The sequence below is a fragment of the Triticum urartu genome, chromosome 7 (assembly GCF_003073215.2).
Source record: "Triticum urartu cultivar G1812 chromosome 7, Tu2.1, whole genome shotgun sequence".
NCBI lineage: Eukaryota > Viridiplantae > Streptophyta > Magnoliopsida > Poales > Poaceae > Triticum > Triticum urartu.
Window position 1 is genome coordinate 483111018 of NC_053028.1, and position 18032 is coordinate 483129049.

Genomic DNA, 18032 nt, shown 5'->3' on the forward strand with positions numbered 1-18032 from the left:
CAAGTACACACCAAATAGGGAAGATAGATATTGCAAGAGGCACAAGTACTTAGAAACCAAATTGTTGCAAGAAGAGCTAGATGAATGTGCTGAAAATTTATCTTTTCTTAGCCCTACTTGTGAACTTTGCAATAAACGTGATCATTTTAGTACCCAATGCAATTTGTTTCATGAGCGTATCGTGTCCAAAAATTGTGATGACTTGATTTCCCTTGCACATCATAATGAACTTAGTTTTCTCTTGGGTTATGAAGAAATTAAACGTAGAACTAAGGATATTCCAAAATTTGCCCTTGATAAAGTTCTTCATTTTGATCTAGAGGAAATTTATATGTATTGCGCGGTTAATTGCATTGAAAATCCTTATATTGCCAATTATATAAAGAAAAGAAAACAAATAGAAGATGAAGAGAATGCTAACGAAAGGGAAGAGACTTCCCAATATTCTCCTATTATTTCTTATGATGAATCAGGTAACGAAGAGGATCCCTCTATTCAACCAATCTCATTAATAAGGAGCTCCAAAAAGAGGATTGAACCCACACATGATGTGGTGAAGAAGAAGAAAAGGAAAAGGAAGAGAGGTAAAAAGGTATCTCTCCCAAATAAAGTTTATCCTATTATTGCTGTGCCTCATGAAAATGATACACTTGATGATGATCTCGTTATGCCTATTGCTTGTTGTGATGATTATGATTGGGAAGATAATGACACTTCTTATGATCTTGAAAATCTTTTTGGCACTTGCTTGGAAGAATATTATAATTGCTATACTATTGGTCCTATCTATACTATTAATGATGAGAGTGATTATCCTTATGATATGAAAAGGCCCAAGCTTGGGGAAGCTATGTTTTATGAGGATGACATATTTGAGAATATATTTGCTGCAATTAATGTTTGTCCCAAGCTTGGGGATTCTATGTTTAATAATGATGATATTTTTAGCCTCTCAAGTTTTGATATGCAAAGTTGTTATGATGATAGCATGCCTTCTACTTATGATGATTATATTGATGAAAGTGGGTTTGGAAGAGTGTCAACTTTAGGAAGTAATGATCCCACTATTTTGGAGTATGTTGAATCTTATAATATTTATGAAATTGGATTTGGAGAGGTCATGACTTTATTTAGTGATGTATCCACTATCTTCGAAGAGGTTTCAATCGATTATGATGAGAACAAAGTTGCTACTTATGATGATTATTGTGAAAAAACTTATGCTATAAAGAGTAGTGATGATTATATTTATAAAACTTGTCATGATTATGAGTACCCTTTCTCTGAACATTACTCCTTTAACGTGGAAACAATTTATAGTATTCAAGTCTCTTATGATACTCCCACTATTCCGAATGAGAAGAATTTTGCTTATGTGGAGAGTAGTAAATTTTCTATGCAAGTAGATCATGAAAAGAATTATTTAGGTGCTGGTTATATTGTTGAATTCATTCATGATGCTACTGAAAATTATTATGAGGGAGGAATATATGCTTGTAGGAATTGCAATAATATCAAATTTCCTCTCTATGTGCTTAAAATTTCGAAGTTATGCTTGTTTTGCCCTCCTATGCTAGTTGATTATTGTTCCCATAAGTTGTTTTCTCACAAAATCCCTATGCATAGGAAGTGGGTTAGACTTAAATGTGCTAGTCATATTCTTCATGATGCTCTCTTTATGTTTCAATTCTTATCTTTTATGTGAGCATCATTGAAATCATCATGCCTAGCTAGGGGCATTAAACGATAGCGCTTGTTGGGAGGCAACCCAATTTTATTTTAGTTCCTTGCTTTTTTCTCCTGTTTAGTAATAAATATTTCATATATCCTCTGTTTAGATGTGGTTTTCTACTTTTAATTAGTGTTTCTGCCAAGTAGAACCTTTGGGAAGACTTGGGGAGAGTCTTGTTGATCATGCTGTAAAAAACAGAAACTTTAGCGCTCACGAGAATTGCTGCCATTTTTATTTGGAGAGTGCTATTTAGTTAATTATTTTTACGATGATTAATAGATAAATTCCTCAGGTCCAGAAATTTATTTGAGAATTTTATGAGTTCCAGAAGTATACGTTTGATCCAGATTACTACAGACTGTTCTGTTTTTGACAGATTCTGTTTTTCATGTGTTGTTTACTTATTTTGATGAATCTATGGCTAGTAAAAGAGTTTATAAACCATAGAGAAGTTGGAATACAGTAGGTTTAACACCAATATAAATAAATAATGAGTTCATTACAGTACCTTGAAGTGGTGATTTATTTTCTTATACTAACAGAGCTTACGAGTTTTCTGTTAAGTTTTGTGTTGTGAAGTTTTCAAATTTTGGGTAAAGATTCGATGGACTATGGAATAAGGAGTGGAAAGATCCTAAGATTGGGGATTCCCAAGGCACCCCAAGGTAATATTCAAGGATATCCAAGAGCCTAAGCTTGGGGATGCCTCGGAAGGCATCCCCTCTTTAGTCTTCGTTCATCGGTAACTTTACTTGGAGCTATATTTTCATTCACCACATGATATGTGTTTTTCTTGGAGTGTCAACTTATTTTGTTAGGATTTTCTTGCTGTTATTTAGAACAATGTTTTGCATCTTTTATTTCAATAAAAGTGGCATTGATAGCTTTTACTATGCCTATGTTACAAGTATACATGTTGCTGTTTGAAAACAGAAAGTTTACCGATGTTGCAATAATTCCCTAGAAAAGTCAGAATGTGATAAAATTTCGAAACCCTTTGCATATTAAGCTCTGATAAATTTACTACATTGGAAATTTTCTTTCATAATTTTTGTAGCTAGGGAAGTATGGATGTTGCAGCATTCTTTACAGACTATCCTCTTTAGGCAGATTGCTGTTATGTTTGCATTGTTTGCATATGGTTGCTTATTTAATGATTCTATTTGAGGATAGGACTATTAAATATGCAGAGACATTTAGTATTCAATGTTTAATAATAATTTTAGTGATTTTCTACAGTATAGTATGATAAGGTTTTGCAATGGTTTATACTAACTTATCTCACGAGTCCTTGTTGAGTTTTGTGTGGATGAAGCTTTTGAGATTTAGGGAGACCGTGATATGAGAGGAATTAAGGAGACACAAAAGCTCAAGATTGGGGATGCCCAAGGCACCCCAAGATAATATTTCAAGAAGTCTCAAGCATCTAAGCTCGGGGATGCCCCGGTTGGCATCCCACCTTTCTTGTTCGACAACTATCGGTTAGTATTGGTTGATCCTAAGTTTTTGTTTCTTCACATGATGTTTGCTATTCTTAGAATTTAATTTTATTTTGCTTTTCTTGCTGTTTGAATAGAGTACCAAGATCTTAAATTATTAAATGTTAGAGAGGCTTCACATAGTTGCATAATTATTCGACTACTCACTGATCTTCACTTATATCTTTCGGAGTAGCTTGTCATTTGCTCTTGCGCTTCACTTATATCTTTTAGAGCATGGTCGTAGTTTTATTTTATAGAAAAAGATGAACTCTCATGCTTCACTTATATTATTTTGAGAGTCTTAAATAGCATGGTAATTTGCTTAAAATCCTAATATGCTAGGTATTCAAGAATAATAAAATTCTCTTATGAGTGTGTTGAATACTAAGAGAAGTTTGATACTTGATAATTGTTTTGAGATATGGAGATGGTGATATTAGATTCATGCTAGTTGAGTAGTTGCGAATTTGAGAGATACTTGTGTTGAAGTTTGTGATTCCCGGAGCATGCACGTATGGTGAACCATTATGTGACGAAGTCGGAGCATGATTTATTTATTGATTGTCTTCCTTATGAGTGGCGGTCAGGGACAAGCGATGGTCTTTTCCTACCAATCTATCCCCCTAGGAGCATGTGTGTAGTACTTTGTTTCGATAACTAATAGATTTTTGCAATAAGTACGTGAGTTCTTTATGACTAATGTTGAGTCCATGGATTATACACACTCTCACCCTTCCACCTTTGCTAGCCTCTCTAGTACCGCGCAACTTTCGCCGGTACCATAAACCCACCATATACCTTCCTCAAAACAGCCACCATACCTACCTACTATGGCATTTCCATAGCCATTCCGAGATATATTGCCATGCAACTCTCCAACGTTCCGTTTATTATGACACGCTTCATCATTGTCATATTGCTAGCATGATCATGTAGTTGACATAGTATTTGTGGCAAAGCCACTGTTCAAAATTCTTTCATACTTGTCACTCTTGATTCATTGCATATCCCGGTACACCGCCGGAGGCATTCATATAGAGTCATCTTTGTTCTAGTATCGAGTTGTATCATCGAGTTGTAAATAAATAGAAGTGTGATGATCATCATTCAATAGAGCATTGTCCCAAAAAAAAAAGAGAAAGGCCAAATAAAAAAAGGAAAGGCCAAATAAAAAAAAATTTAAAAAGGGGGACAATGCTACTATCCTTTTACCACACTTGTGCTTCAAAGTAGCACCCTGATCTTCATGATAGAGAGTCTCATATGTTGTCACTTTCATATACTAGTGGGAATCTTTCATTATAGAACTTGGCTTGTATATTCCAATGATGGGCTTCCTCAAAATGCCCTAGGTCTTCGTGAGAAAGCAAGTTGGATGCACACCCACTTAGTTTCTTTTCAGCTTTCATAAATTTATAGCTCTAGTGCATCCGTTGCATGGCAATCCCTACTCACTCACATTGATATCTATTGATGGGCATCTCCATAGCCCGTTGATACGCCTAGTCGATGTGAGACTATCTTCTCCCTTTTTGTCTTCTCCACAACCACCACTCTATTCCACCTATAGTGCTATATCCATGGCTCACGCTCATGTATTGCGTGAAGATTGAAAAAGTTTGAGAACATCAAAAGTATGAAACAATTGCTTCGCTTGTCATCGGGGTTGTGCATGATTTGAATATTTTGTGTGGTGAAGATGGAACATAGCCAGACTATATAATTTTGTAGGGATAGATTTCTTTGGCCATGTTATTTTGAGAAGACATGATTGCTTTGTTAGTATGCTTGAAGTATTATTATTTTTATGTCAATATGAACTTTTGTCCTGAATCTTTTGGATCTGAATATTCATATCACAAGTAAGAAGAATTACATTGAAATTATGCCAACTAGCATTCCACATCAAAAATTATCTTTTTTATCATTTACCTACTCGAGGACGAGCAGGAATTAAGCTTGGGGATGCTTGATACGTCTCCAACGTATCTATAATTTTTGATTGCTCCATGCTATATTATCTACTGTTTTGGGCATTATTGGGCTTTATTATCCACTTTTATATTACTTTTGGGACTAACCTATTAACCGGAGGCCCAACCCAGATTTGCTGTTTTATGCCTATTTCAGTGTTTCGAAGAAAAGGAATATCAGACAGAGTCGAAACGGAATGAAATCAACTAGAGAAGTTATTTTTGGAACGAAAGCCACCTGATGGACTTGGACCCCACGTCAAGGAAGGAATGAGGTGCTCACGAGGGTGGGGGCGCCACCCCTAGGGTGCGCCCCTGTCTCGTGGGGCCCTCGTGGCTCCCCTGACATGCTTCTTCTGCCTATATAACTCCATATACCCTAAAACTTCCAGAACGCAACATAGATCGGGAGTTCCGCCGCCAGAAGCCTCCGTAGCCACCAAATATCAATCGGGACCCCGTTCCGGCACCCTGTCGGAGGGGGGAACCCTCACCGGTGGCCATCTTCATCATCCCGGCGCTCTCCATGACGAGGAGGGAGTAGTTCTCCCTCGGGGCTGAGGTTATGTACCAGTAGCTATGTGTTTGATCTCTCTCTCTCTCTCGTGTTCTTGAGATGATACGATCTTGATGTATTGCCAGCCTTGCTATTATATTTGGATCCTATGATGTTTCTTCCCCCCTCTTCTCTCTTGTAATGAATTGAGTTTCCCCTTTGAAGTAATCTTATCGGATTGAGTCTTTAAAGACTTGAGAACACTTGATGTATGTCTTGCCGTGGATATCTGTGGTGACAATGGGATACCACGTGCCACTTGATGTATGTTAAGGTGATCAACTTGCGGGTTTCGTGACATTGGGAACCTATGCATAGGGGTTGGCACACGTTTTCGTCGTGATTCTCCGGTAGAACTTTGGCGCACTCTTTGAGGTCCTTTGTGTTGGTTGAATAGATGAATCTGAGATTGTGTGACGCATATTGTATAATCATACCCACGGATACTTGAGGTGACATTGGAGTATCTAGGTGACATTAGGGTTTTGGTTGATTTGTATCTTAAGGTGTTATTCTAGTACGAACTCTAGGGTTGTTTGTGACACTTATAGGAATAGCCCAACGGATTGATTGGAAAGAATAACTTTGAGGTGGTTTCATACCCTACCATAATCTCTTCGTTCGTTCTCCGCTATTAGTGACTTTGGAGTGACTCTTTGTTGCATGTTGAGGGATAGTTTTATGATCCAATTATGTTAGTATTGTTGAGAGGACTTACACTAGTGAAAGTATGAACCCTAGGCCTTGTTTCCTAGCATTGCAATACCGTTTATGCTCACTTTTATCACTTGCTACCTTGCTGTTTTTATTATTTCAGATTACAAAAACTATTATCTACTATCCATATTGCACTTGTATCACCATCTCTTCGCCGAACTAGTGCACCTATACAATTTACCATTGTATTGGGTGTGTTGGGGACACAAGAGACTATTTGTTATTTGGTTGCAGGGTTGCTTGAGAGAGACCATCTTCATCCTACGCCTCCTACGGATTGATAAACCTTAGGTCATCCACTTGAGGGAAATTTGCTACTGTCCTACAAACCTCTGCACTGGAGGCCCAACAACATCTACAAGAAGAAGGTTGTGTAGTAGACATCAAGCGTATAGCTTCATATATTGTTTAGTTGACCGGTCAACCAGTCCACATGCTGCCTTGTCAGCTCGTGTTCTGTATCTTCGTGTGCTGGCCCATGTGGTAGTGGGTGAAAATAAGTAAACTAGAGGCCCATCTGACACGTGGTGAAGTAAACAAAGTTGAAACCACTCGGGGTAGCACCCCGCACGCTAGTAAATTGAGGGCGCATTGAGGACACACTTCTTCTGCGTGAAGGACGCACTCGCGCACAATTCACCACTGCGCGACGGCATGTACAGAAGGACACACTCGCGCACACCCAGCACACGTGTACACCGGCGTCGCCGCCGGTTGAGATGGACGGCGAGGCAGCCAACAAGTGGAGGCGGCTCGAGCCAAAACCGCATCCGGCGAGCCTGGACTTCATCAGCAGCCTCCCCGACGACATGCTGCTTGTCATCATCGGCCTCCTCCCCACCAAATCTGTCGTGCGGACCGCCCTGCTCTCCTGGCGGTGGCGCCCCCTCTGGCGCCGCGTCCCCCTCAACCTCACCGTCAACAGCTGCCTTTGAGACGGGGATTGCAAATGCATGGCTGCAGTCTCCAAGATCCTTTCATCGCACCCTGGGCCAGCCAGATGCCTTCACATCCGCATGTTCAATACCAACTGCAAGGTCCAACCCAAGTTTGATGAGTGGTTCTTATCCCTCGCCCTAGATCAGCTCGAGGAGCTTAGCTTTGAAGCTGGACGATGTCGCTCTCTGTCGCCGTCCGCTCTCCGCCTCACGCCAACGCTGCGTCGCGCCAGCTTCAGCTCCTGCTATCTTTCCCAGATTAATGTCGCACCCGCCCTTCTTCTCCCTCAACTCAAGAAGCTCGACCTCTTCGACGTTGTCATCTCGAAGAAGGCTATGGAGCACCTGCTGCGCAGCTGTACTGCGCTCGAGTACCTTCGTCTTGAGCAGATCCACGGGTTCATTAGCCTCCACATCGGCTCGACGAATCTCTGTTGGATTTATGTGTCTTGCTGGCCCTGCTACAAGACATCAATTGGGAAGATATCACTCCAACTGTTCCATGTTATGGTCATTAAGAATGCGCCTTTCCTTGAGAGATTGCTTGTATCAGATCTAGAAGGTCCAACAAAAATCAGGATCATTGACGCGCCGAAATTGACAGCGTTGGTGCACTCGTCTGCCAAATTCTCCGAACTCTTCATTGGATCCGTAATCGTTCAGGTACATCACTCATCTTCTTCTCCGTCTTCTTGAAATTCACATTTTTAAATTTCTTCTTGATGTATTTACAACCGTCTTCCAGAAAATGATTCCCACAAGCTTGACCCAGTCTATGCGCACAGTGAAGATCTTGGCAATAAAATCTATCGGCCCCAATCTAGATCAAGTTGCTGGATTCCTTACATGCTTTCCGTGCACGGAGAAGCTACTCATCAAGGTGAAACTTCTTTCCTATTAGTAAATGGTAATCACAATGTAGCTCAATTTTTTCGTAATTTTCCCAAATTAGGATGACAAGTGTAGTGTTCAAAACTGCATCTACGCACTGCACCAAAAGAAATGTTTTTAGTATTTTTCACACGTGATCACCTGCATCATTTTTTGTACTACTATAGTAGCTGATACGTCTCCGTCGTATCTACTTTTCCAAACACTTTTGCCCTTGTTTTGGACTCTAACTGGCATGATTTTAATGGAACTAACCCGGACTAATGCTGTTTTCAACAGAATTGCCATGGTGTTCTTTTTGTGTAGAAATAAAAGTTCTCAGAATGACCTGAAAATCAATGGAGAATTATTTTGGAATATATAAAAAATACTGAAAGAAGAGTCCACGTCAGCGTGGCCTCCACCTGTCCACGAGGGTGGGGGCGCGCCCCCCTGCCTCGTGGGCCCCCTGACGCTCCACCGACCTCAACTCCAACTCCATATATTCATGTTCGGGGAGAAAAAAAATCAGAGAGAAGGATTCATCATGTTTTACAATACAGAGCCGCCGCCAAGCCCTAAACTCTCTCGGGAGGGCTGATCTGGAGTCCGTTCGGGGCTCCGGAGAAGGGAATCCGTCGCCATCGTCATCATCAGCCTTCCTCCATCACCAATTTCATGATGCTCACCGCCGTGTGTGAGTAATTCCATCATAGGCTTGCTGGACGGTGATGGGTTGGATGAGATTTATCATCTAATCGAGTTATTTTTGTTAGGGTTTGATCCCTAGTATCCACTATGTTCTGGGATTGATGTTGCTATGGCTTTGCTATGCTTAATGCCTGTCACTAGGGCCCGAGTGCCATGATTTCAGATCTGGACCTATTATGTTTTCATCAATATATGAGAGTTCTTGATCCTATCTTGCAAGTCTATAGTCACCTATTATGTGTTATGATCGGGCAACCCCGAAGTGACAATAGTGGGGACCACTCCCGCTGATGATCGTAGTTTGAGGAGTTCATGTATTCACTATGTGTTAATGCTTTGGTCTGGTACTCTATTAAAAGGAGGCCTTAGTATCCCTTAGTTTCCATTAGGACCCCGCTGCCACGGGAGGGTAGGATAAAAGATGTCATGCAAGTTCTTTTCCATAAGCACATATGACTATATTCGGAATACATGCCTACATTACATTGATGAACTGGAGCTAGTTCTGTGTCACCCCAGGTTATGACAGTTGCATGATTCATCGCACCCGGCATAATTCTCCATCACTGATCCAGTGCCTACGAGCTTTCCATATAGTGTTCTTCGCTTATTTACTTTTTCGTTGCTATTGTTACAATCACTATAAAACACCAAAAATATTACTTTTGCTACCATTATTTCTGCTACCATTACCACTACTATCATATTACTTTGCTACTAAATACTTTGCTGCAGATATTAAGTTATCCAGGTGTGGTTGAATTGACAACTCAGCTGCTAATACTTGAGAATATTCTTTGGCTCCCCTTGTGTCGAATCAATAAATTTGGGTTGAATAGTCTACCCTCGAAACCTGTTGCGATCCCCTATACTTGTGGGTTATCAAGACTATTTTCTGGCACCGTTGCCGGGGAGCATAGCTCTATTCTTTGAGTCACTTGGATTTATATCTCCTTATCATTATGAAGAACTTGAAAGAACAAATAACCAAGATTTTTCCCTCAACTACGAGGGGAGGTAAGGAACTGCCATCTAGCTCTGCACTTGATTCACCTTCTGTTTTGAGTAAGCTTGTGACACCTAAACCTGCTTCTGCTATTAATTCTGATATGTCGCATGTTATTGATGATGCCACTTCTGCTATGCATGATATTTATGATGAAACTACTTCTATGCTTGATACTACTGTGTCACTAGGTGAATTTCTTGATGAACAACTTGCTAGGGCTAGAGAGAATGAAATTTTTGAAACTGATAATATTGATGAAAATGATGATGAAGATTCTCCCCCTATATATGAATTGCCTGTTGTTCCCGAGGGTTATGTTATGGATGAAGAAACTGCTAGAGACTTTCTTGCCTGTAATGATAGAAGTGATCTTAAGAAGTTATTAGCTAAGCTTAAAGAAAAGACTCTGAATGCTATAATGAAATATGACCCTGCTTATGCTACTTCACCTATCTTTGTTACTGATAAGGATTATGATTTCCCTGTCAATCCTGAGATAATTACTTTGGTTGAATCTGATCCTTTTTATGGCTATGAATCTGAAACTGTTGTGGCACATCTTACTAAATTAAATTATATACCTACCCTGTTCACTAATGATGAGAAAACTCGCTATTATTATATCCTTAAATTATTTCCGTTCTCATTAAAGGGTGATGCTAAGATATGGTTTAATTCTCTTGATCCTGGTTGTGTATGTAGTCCGCATGATATGATTTATTACTTCTCTGCTAAATATTTCCCCGCTCATAAGAAACAAGCTGCTTTAAGGGAAATATATAATTTTGTGCAAATTGAAGAAGAGAGTCTCCCACAAGCTTGGGGGAGGCTTCTCCAATTACTTATTACTTTGCCTGATCACCCTCTCAAGAAAAAAATAAATACTTGATATCTTTTATAATGGACTAACCGATGCTTCCGGAGACCACCTCGATAGTTGTGCTGGTTGTGTTTTAAGGGAAAGAACTGTTGATGAAGCTAAATTCTATTGAATAATATGTTGACTAATGAAAATAATTGGACACTTCCTGAACCAACTCCTAAGCCGACTCCAAAGAAAAGGGGTATTCTATTTCTCAGTCCCGAAGATATGCAAGAGGCAAAGAAATCTATGAAAGAAAAAGGTATTAAAGCTGAAGATGTTAAGAATTTACCTCCTATTGAAGAAATGCATGGTCTTAATTTGACGCATGTTGAAGAAATACATGCTCTTGATAACCCGACACGGGTAGTAAAGGTAAATTCTCTCTGTAGATATGATAAAGCTGAAATCCCTCCTACTAAGTTTGCTAACCAATGCTTAGATGAGTTTGATAATTTTATGGTTAAACAAGAAGACTTTAATGCTTATGTTGGTAGACAATTGAAACACAATGCTTATATGATTGAACACTTGAGTGATTATATGGCTAGTGTTAAAGGTGAACTAAAACTTATTAGGAAACATGCTTCTATGGTTACCACTCAAGTAGAACAAGTACTTAAGGCTTAGAACGATTTGCTCAATGAATTAAATAGTAAGAAAAATAATAATGCTATTAGAGTTGTGACTAGAGGTGGTAAAATGACTCAGGAACCTTTGTATCCTGAGGGCCATCCTAAGAGAATTGAGCAAGATTCTCAGACAACTAACGTAGATGCACCTAGTCCTTCTAAGAGAAATAAAAATAAAAATGATAGGACTTTGCATGCTTCTAGTGAACCTGTTATTGACACACCTGAGAATCCCAATGATATTTCTATTTCTGATGCTGAAACACAATCTGGTAATGAACATGAACCTAGTGATAATGTTAATAATGATGATCATGTTGATGCTCAACCTAGTAATGATAATGATGCAGAGATTGAACCTGTTGTTGATCTTGATAACCCACAATCAAAGAATCAACATTATGATAAGAGAGACTTTGTTGCTAGGAAGCACGGTAAAGAAAGAGAACGATGGGTTCAGAAACCCATGCCATTTCCTCCTGAACCATCCAAGAAAAAGGATGGTGAGGATTTTCAGTGCTTTGCTGAAATGATTAGACCTAACTTTTTGCGTGTGCGTTTGACTGATATGCTTAAAATGAATCCTTATGCTAACTATATGAAGGATATTGTTACTAATAAAAGAAAGATACCAGAAGCTGAAATTTCCACCATGCTTGCTAATTATACTTTTAAGGGTGGAATACCAAAGAAACTAGGAGATTCAGGAGTACCAACTATACCATGCTCCATTAGAAGAAATTATGTTAAAACTGCTTTATGTGATCTTGGAGCCGGTGTTAGTGTTATGCCTCTCTCTTTATATCGTAGACTTGATTTGAATAAGTTGACACCTACTGAAATATCTTTACAAATGGCTGATAAATCAACTGCTATACCTGTCGGTATTTGAGGATGTGCCTGTTGTGGTTGCAAACGTTACTATTTTAACAGACTTTGTTATTCTTCATATTCCCGAGGACGATAGTATGTCTATTATTCTTGGAAGACCCTTTTTGAATACTGCAGGGGCTGTTATTGATTGCACCAAAGGCAATGTCACTTTTCATGTTAATGGTAATGAGCATACGGTACACTTTCCGAGGAAACAACCTCAAGTTCATAGTATCAATTCTATTGAAAGATTCCATCAATTATTTTTGGAGGCTTTGGATTTCCTCTGCCTACTGTCAAAAAGAAATATGATATTCTTATTATTGGGGACGTGCATATCCCCGTTGAGGTAACCTAGTGCTATTCGAAATTTCTCCGGTTCCATGTTATTCGGAATGAGTTTGTTAACAAGACTTGATCAACCTTGTTAGTGGATTCCTTTTGATGAGCATGAGATGGATGAAGTTAGAAAGCACAACTCTCTGTACCCTCTTTTTAATTTCTATTATTTATATTAAATAAAGCAAAAATAGTATATTCTCTCTGTTTTCTGAATTATCCATGCAATAAAAAATACCCCGAAAATAAAAGTTCTCCAAATGCCCTGAAATTTAAATATGATTTTTTCTGGAATATTTGAGAATATCTGGCACTTAGAACACAACAGGGGTTGCAAGCACCTGGCCACGAGGGTCCAGGGCGCGCCCCCTGCCTCGTGGGCCCACGGTGGCTCCCCTCCACTTATTCCAGCCACCACACACTCCTTCTTCCTCCCCAAAAAATTCACCATCCAACTCAAGCACGAGTTCTAGCTCATCTTGCTGCCATTTTCGATCTCCTTGCTCAAAGCTCCATTCACAAAACTGCTTTGGGGGATTATTCTTTGGTATGTGACTCCTCCAATGGTCCAATTAATTTTTGTTATAGTGCTTTATTTATTACAAATTTTTGCTGCTTAGGTGACCCTGTTCTTGAGCTTTCATGTCAAATTTATATGGTCCAAGTAGTTCTAATGCATGATATAGCCTCTAGGCACTTGTGGGAGTAGTTGATATCAATTTTGTTGAGTTTGATTCACTTTTATTTTGAAGTTACTAAAAATTTCAGAAATTTTCAGAAAAAGATGAAGAGATTTTTGAGGGGCTCATCGAACCGAAGCTCAAAGGATAAGCAAAGTGAGGAGGACAAGAGGCCTAAATATAATCTCCCTCGTACCGTGGAGGTTCGGCCGTGTGAATGGCCTTGTGATGAGTTCTTAACAGCAGCCGGGATTCATGATGATTTCTATTCTTTGGTTGAGAATGCGGGCCTCACCGACTTCCTCCGCGACCAACGCGAACAGTATCTCTTACTCACTAATATTTTCGTGAAATTTTTTCATTTCCATGCTAGGAAACCTATACCTTCAGTGGAATTTTATTTATATGATGAGCATAAGGAAATGTCCCTTGTTGATTTATGCCGGGTCTGTAAGATACCCTTTACAGGCAGCTTAGAGGAACCACATCGTAAAGATGTGGAGGGATTTATCGATATGATTGCTGTAGGGGAAACTAGGAAAATTTCTGATGCAAGAATCACTAGCATACATTTTCCCGTTCTACGCTATTTTGCAATATTTCCTAGTAGATGTTTAATTGGTCGTGGAAACTGTGGAAACCTTAGTGCCCCTGACATTGTTATTTTGGACCATGCCTTGTTTCGTGATAATTCTTTCAGTTTAGGCGCTATTGTTGCTAAACGGTTAAATCTGAACCGTACTAAGGGCCCGTCCTTGGAGGCATCTTTGCCTCGCGCCTTGCTGCACACTTTAACATACCTATTAGGCATTATGAGAAGGAAGAAAAGTTGTTGCCTCGTGTTTTTCTAGACTATAAGAGTATGGTAGCACATGATTTTATCGTTAAGAATAGGGAAAGGGTGCTTAAGTACAAACTAATATTCGATAAAATTCGCCCTGAGATTATTACTTTGCCTGCTCCTTCTTTGTTTGACTTATCTACAGGCAAGTACCTTGTTCCGCCGGACGTTATTCACGCTTACCAAAACCCTGCACCAGCTACACAGCCAGAACCGGAACCACAATTTGATCCTTCACGCCAGTCCGTTTACCAGTGGGATCCAGAGGAGATGGCCAGCCAGTGGCAACCTGAGGCTTCATCACAGTACAACCCCAGTTACAACTTTGGATATCCGCCAGGCCAGCCATGGCCATAGACCAACTTAGGCCAAAAGCCTAAGCTTGGGGGAGTATGTATTTCTCACCCACATTACAATCATATTCACACACTCATTGCTAGTCGCCGGTGCTCATACTTTTTCATTGTATCATCCATGCTAGTTTATTTTCCTTTTTATGCTTTCTTCTTGTGTGTTTGATAAATCTTAAGAAACAACCAAAAAAATAGTTGTAGCTTTCAGCTAGTTTACTTTCCATGCTTGTAGTAGTAATTAAAAAGAAAACCCAAAAAGATTTCCTATTCTTCTTTTGCTTGTTGGGAGCTTTCCCGTGTAAATAGTTTTATTTCTTTCTTGTTCTTTGGGGGTTGAGAGGAGAATACCATGATTAAAATGTTGAGTGGCTCTCATATGCATTATTGTTGATCTAACGAAGAGCCCATATTGCCTTGTCTTCTCTCTTGAATTGAATGCTTGCAGATTCCAGCTTAGTCCAATGCATGTGCACTATTATTATTTTCCACACTATTCGGTCGTGCAAGTGAAAGGCAATAATGATGATTATATGATGAACTTATTGAGATGATAAAAGCTGGTAAGAACTCGACCTCTCTTGTTTTTGTAAATATGATTAGTTCATCGTTTCTGATTCAGCCTATTATGAATAAACATGTTTGCAATGACAATTAGAGATTATAGTTGCTTATGCCATGCTTAATTAGCTAGGAGCTTATAATGGTTTAACTTGCGTGCCAACATGCTATTAAAATGGTTGTGATGTGGTATGATAGGGTGGTATCCTCTTTTGAATGATTCGAGTGGCTTGACTTGGCACATGTCCACGCATGTAGTTGAAACAAAATCAACATAGCCTCTACAATATTTATGTTCATGGTGCATTATATCCTACTCATGCTTGCATTCGGTGTTGATTAATTTTAATGCATGTTCATGACTGTTGTCGCTCTCTAGCTGGTCGCTTCCCGGTCTTTTTCTAGCCTTCACTTGTACTAAGCGGGAATACTGCTTGTGCAACCAATTCCATAAACCCCAAAGTTATTCCATATGAGTCCACCATACCTACCTATACACAGTATCTACCTGCCGTTCCAAGTAAATTTGTATGTGCCAAACTCTAAACCTTCAATTAAACATTCTATTTTGTATGCTCGAATAGCTCATGTATCAACTATGGCTGTCTATATCTTCCATGCTAGGCGGGTTATTCTCAAGAGGAGTGGACTCCGCTCCTCACTCATGAGAACATGGCTGGTCACCGGGATGCCCAGTCCCATGCTTTATGCAAATCAAATCAAAATAATTGCAAACAAAACTCCCCTGGGATTGTTGTTAGTTGGATGCACTCGTTGTTTCGAGCAAGCCATAGATTGATGCTTGTTGGTGGTGGGGGAGTATAAACTTTACCATTCTACTTGGGAACCGCCTATAATGTGTGTAGCATGGAAGATATCGAGATCTCTCGGTTGTTATGTTGACAATGAAAGTATACCGCTCAAAATATTATTCATATCTATTTCAAAACCGAGCTCTGGCACCTCTACAAATCCCTGCTTCCCTCTGCGAAGGGCCTATCTATTTACTTTTATGCTGAGTCATCATCCTCTTATTAAAAAGCACCAGTTGGAGAGCACCGCTGTCATTTGCATCCATTATTGTTAGTTTACATTGAGTATGACTATGACTGGATCTCTTTTACCATGAATTACAATGTCATATCATGATTGTTTTGAGAAAGGTGCTCTGCATTTATGTTTTGCGGTCTCAGAAAGGGCTAGCGAGATACCATCTTGTTATATCATATCATGTTTGTTTTGAGAAAGTGTTGTCATCCGAGATTTATTATTATTGCTCGCTAGTTGATTATGCCATTGATATGAGTAAACATGAGACCTAAGTGTTACTGCGAATATGGTTAGTTCATAATCTTTGCTGAAAACATGAATGATGGCTTTACATATTTACAACAACAAGAGCCAACAGATTTTGTAAAAGCTTTTCTTTATCACTTTCAGTTTATCAACTAAATTGCTTGAGGACAAGCAAAGGTTTAAGCTTGGTGGAGTTGATACGTCTCCGTCGTATCTACTTTTCCAAACACTTTTGCCCTTGTTTTGGACTGTAACTTGTATGATTTGAATGGAACTAACCCGGACTGACGTTGTTTTCAGCAGAATTGCCATGGTGTTATTTTTGTGCAGAAATAAAAGTTCTCGGAATGACCTGAAAATCAACAGAGAATTATTTTGGAATATATAAAAAAATATTGGAAGAAGAGTCCACGTCAGGGGGGCCTCCACCTGTCCACGAGGGTGGGGGCGCGCCTGCCCCCCTGGGCTTGCCCCCCTGCTTCGTGGGCCCCCTGACGATCCATCGGCCTCAACTCCAACTCCATATATTCGTGTACGGGGAGAAAAAAATCAGAGAGAAGGATTCATCGCGTTTTATGATATGGAGCCGCCGCCAAGCCCTAAACTCTCTCCAGAGGGCTGATCTGGAGTCCGCTCGGGGCTCCGGAGAGGGGAATCTGTCGCCATCGTCATCATCAACCTTCCTCCATCACCAATTTCATGATGCTCACCGCCGTGTGTGAGTAATTCCATCGTAGGCTTGATGGACGGTCATGGGTTGGATGAGATTTATCATGCAATCGAGTTAGTTTTGTTAGGCTTTGATCCCTAGTATCCACTATGTTCTGAGATTGATGTTGCTATGACTTTGCTATGCTTAATGCTTGTCACTAGGGCCCGAGTGCCATGATTTCAGATCTGAACCTATTGTGTTTTCATCAATATATGAGAGTTCTTGATCCTATCTTGCAAGTCTATAGTCACCTACTATGTGTTATGATTCGGCAACCCCAAAGTGACAATAGTCGGGACCACTCCTGGTGATGGCCGTAGTTTGAGGAGTTCATGTAGTCACTATGTGTTAATGCTTTGGTCCGGTACTGTATTAAATGGAGGCCTTAATATCCCTTAGTTTCCACTAGGACCCCGCTGCTACGGGAGGGTAGGACAAAAGATGTCATGCAAGTTCTTTTCCATAAGCACGTATGACTATATTCGGAATACATGCCTACATTACATCGATGAACTGGAGCTAGTACTGTGTCACCCTAGGTTATGACTGTTACATGATCGATCGCACCCGGCATAATTCTCCATCACCGATCCAATGCCTACGAGCTTTCCATATAGTGTTCTTCGCTTATTTACTTTTCCGTTGCTATTGTTACAATCACTATAAAACACCAAAAATAATACTTTTGTTACCATTATTTCTGCTACCATTACCACTACTATCATATTACTTTGCTACTAAATACTTTGCTGCAGATATTAAGTTATCCAGGTGTGGTTGAATTAACAACTCAGTTGCTAATACTTGAGAATATTATTTGGCTCCCCTTGTGTCGAATCAATAAATTTGGGTTGAATACTCTACCCTCAAAAACTGTTGCGATCCCCTATACGTGTGCG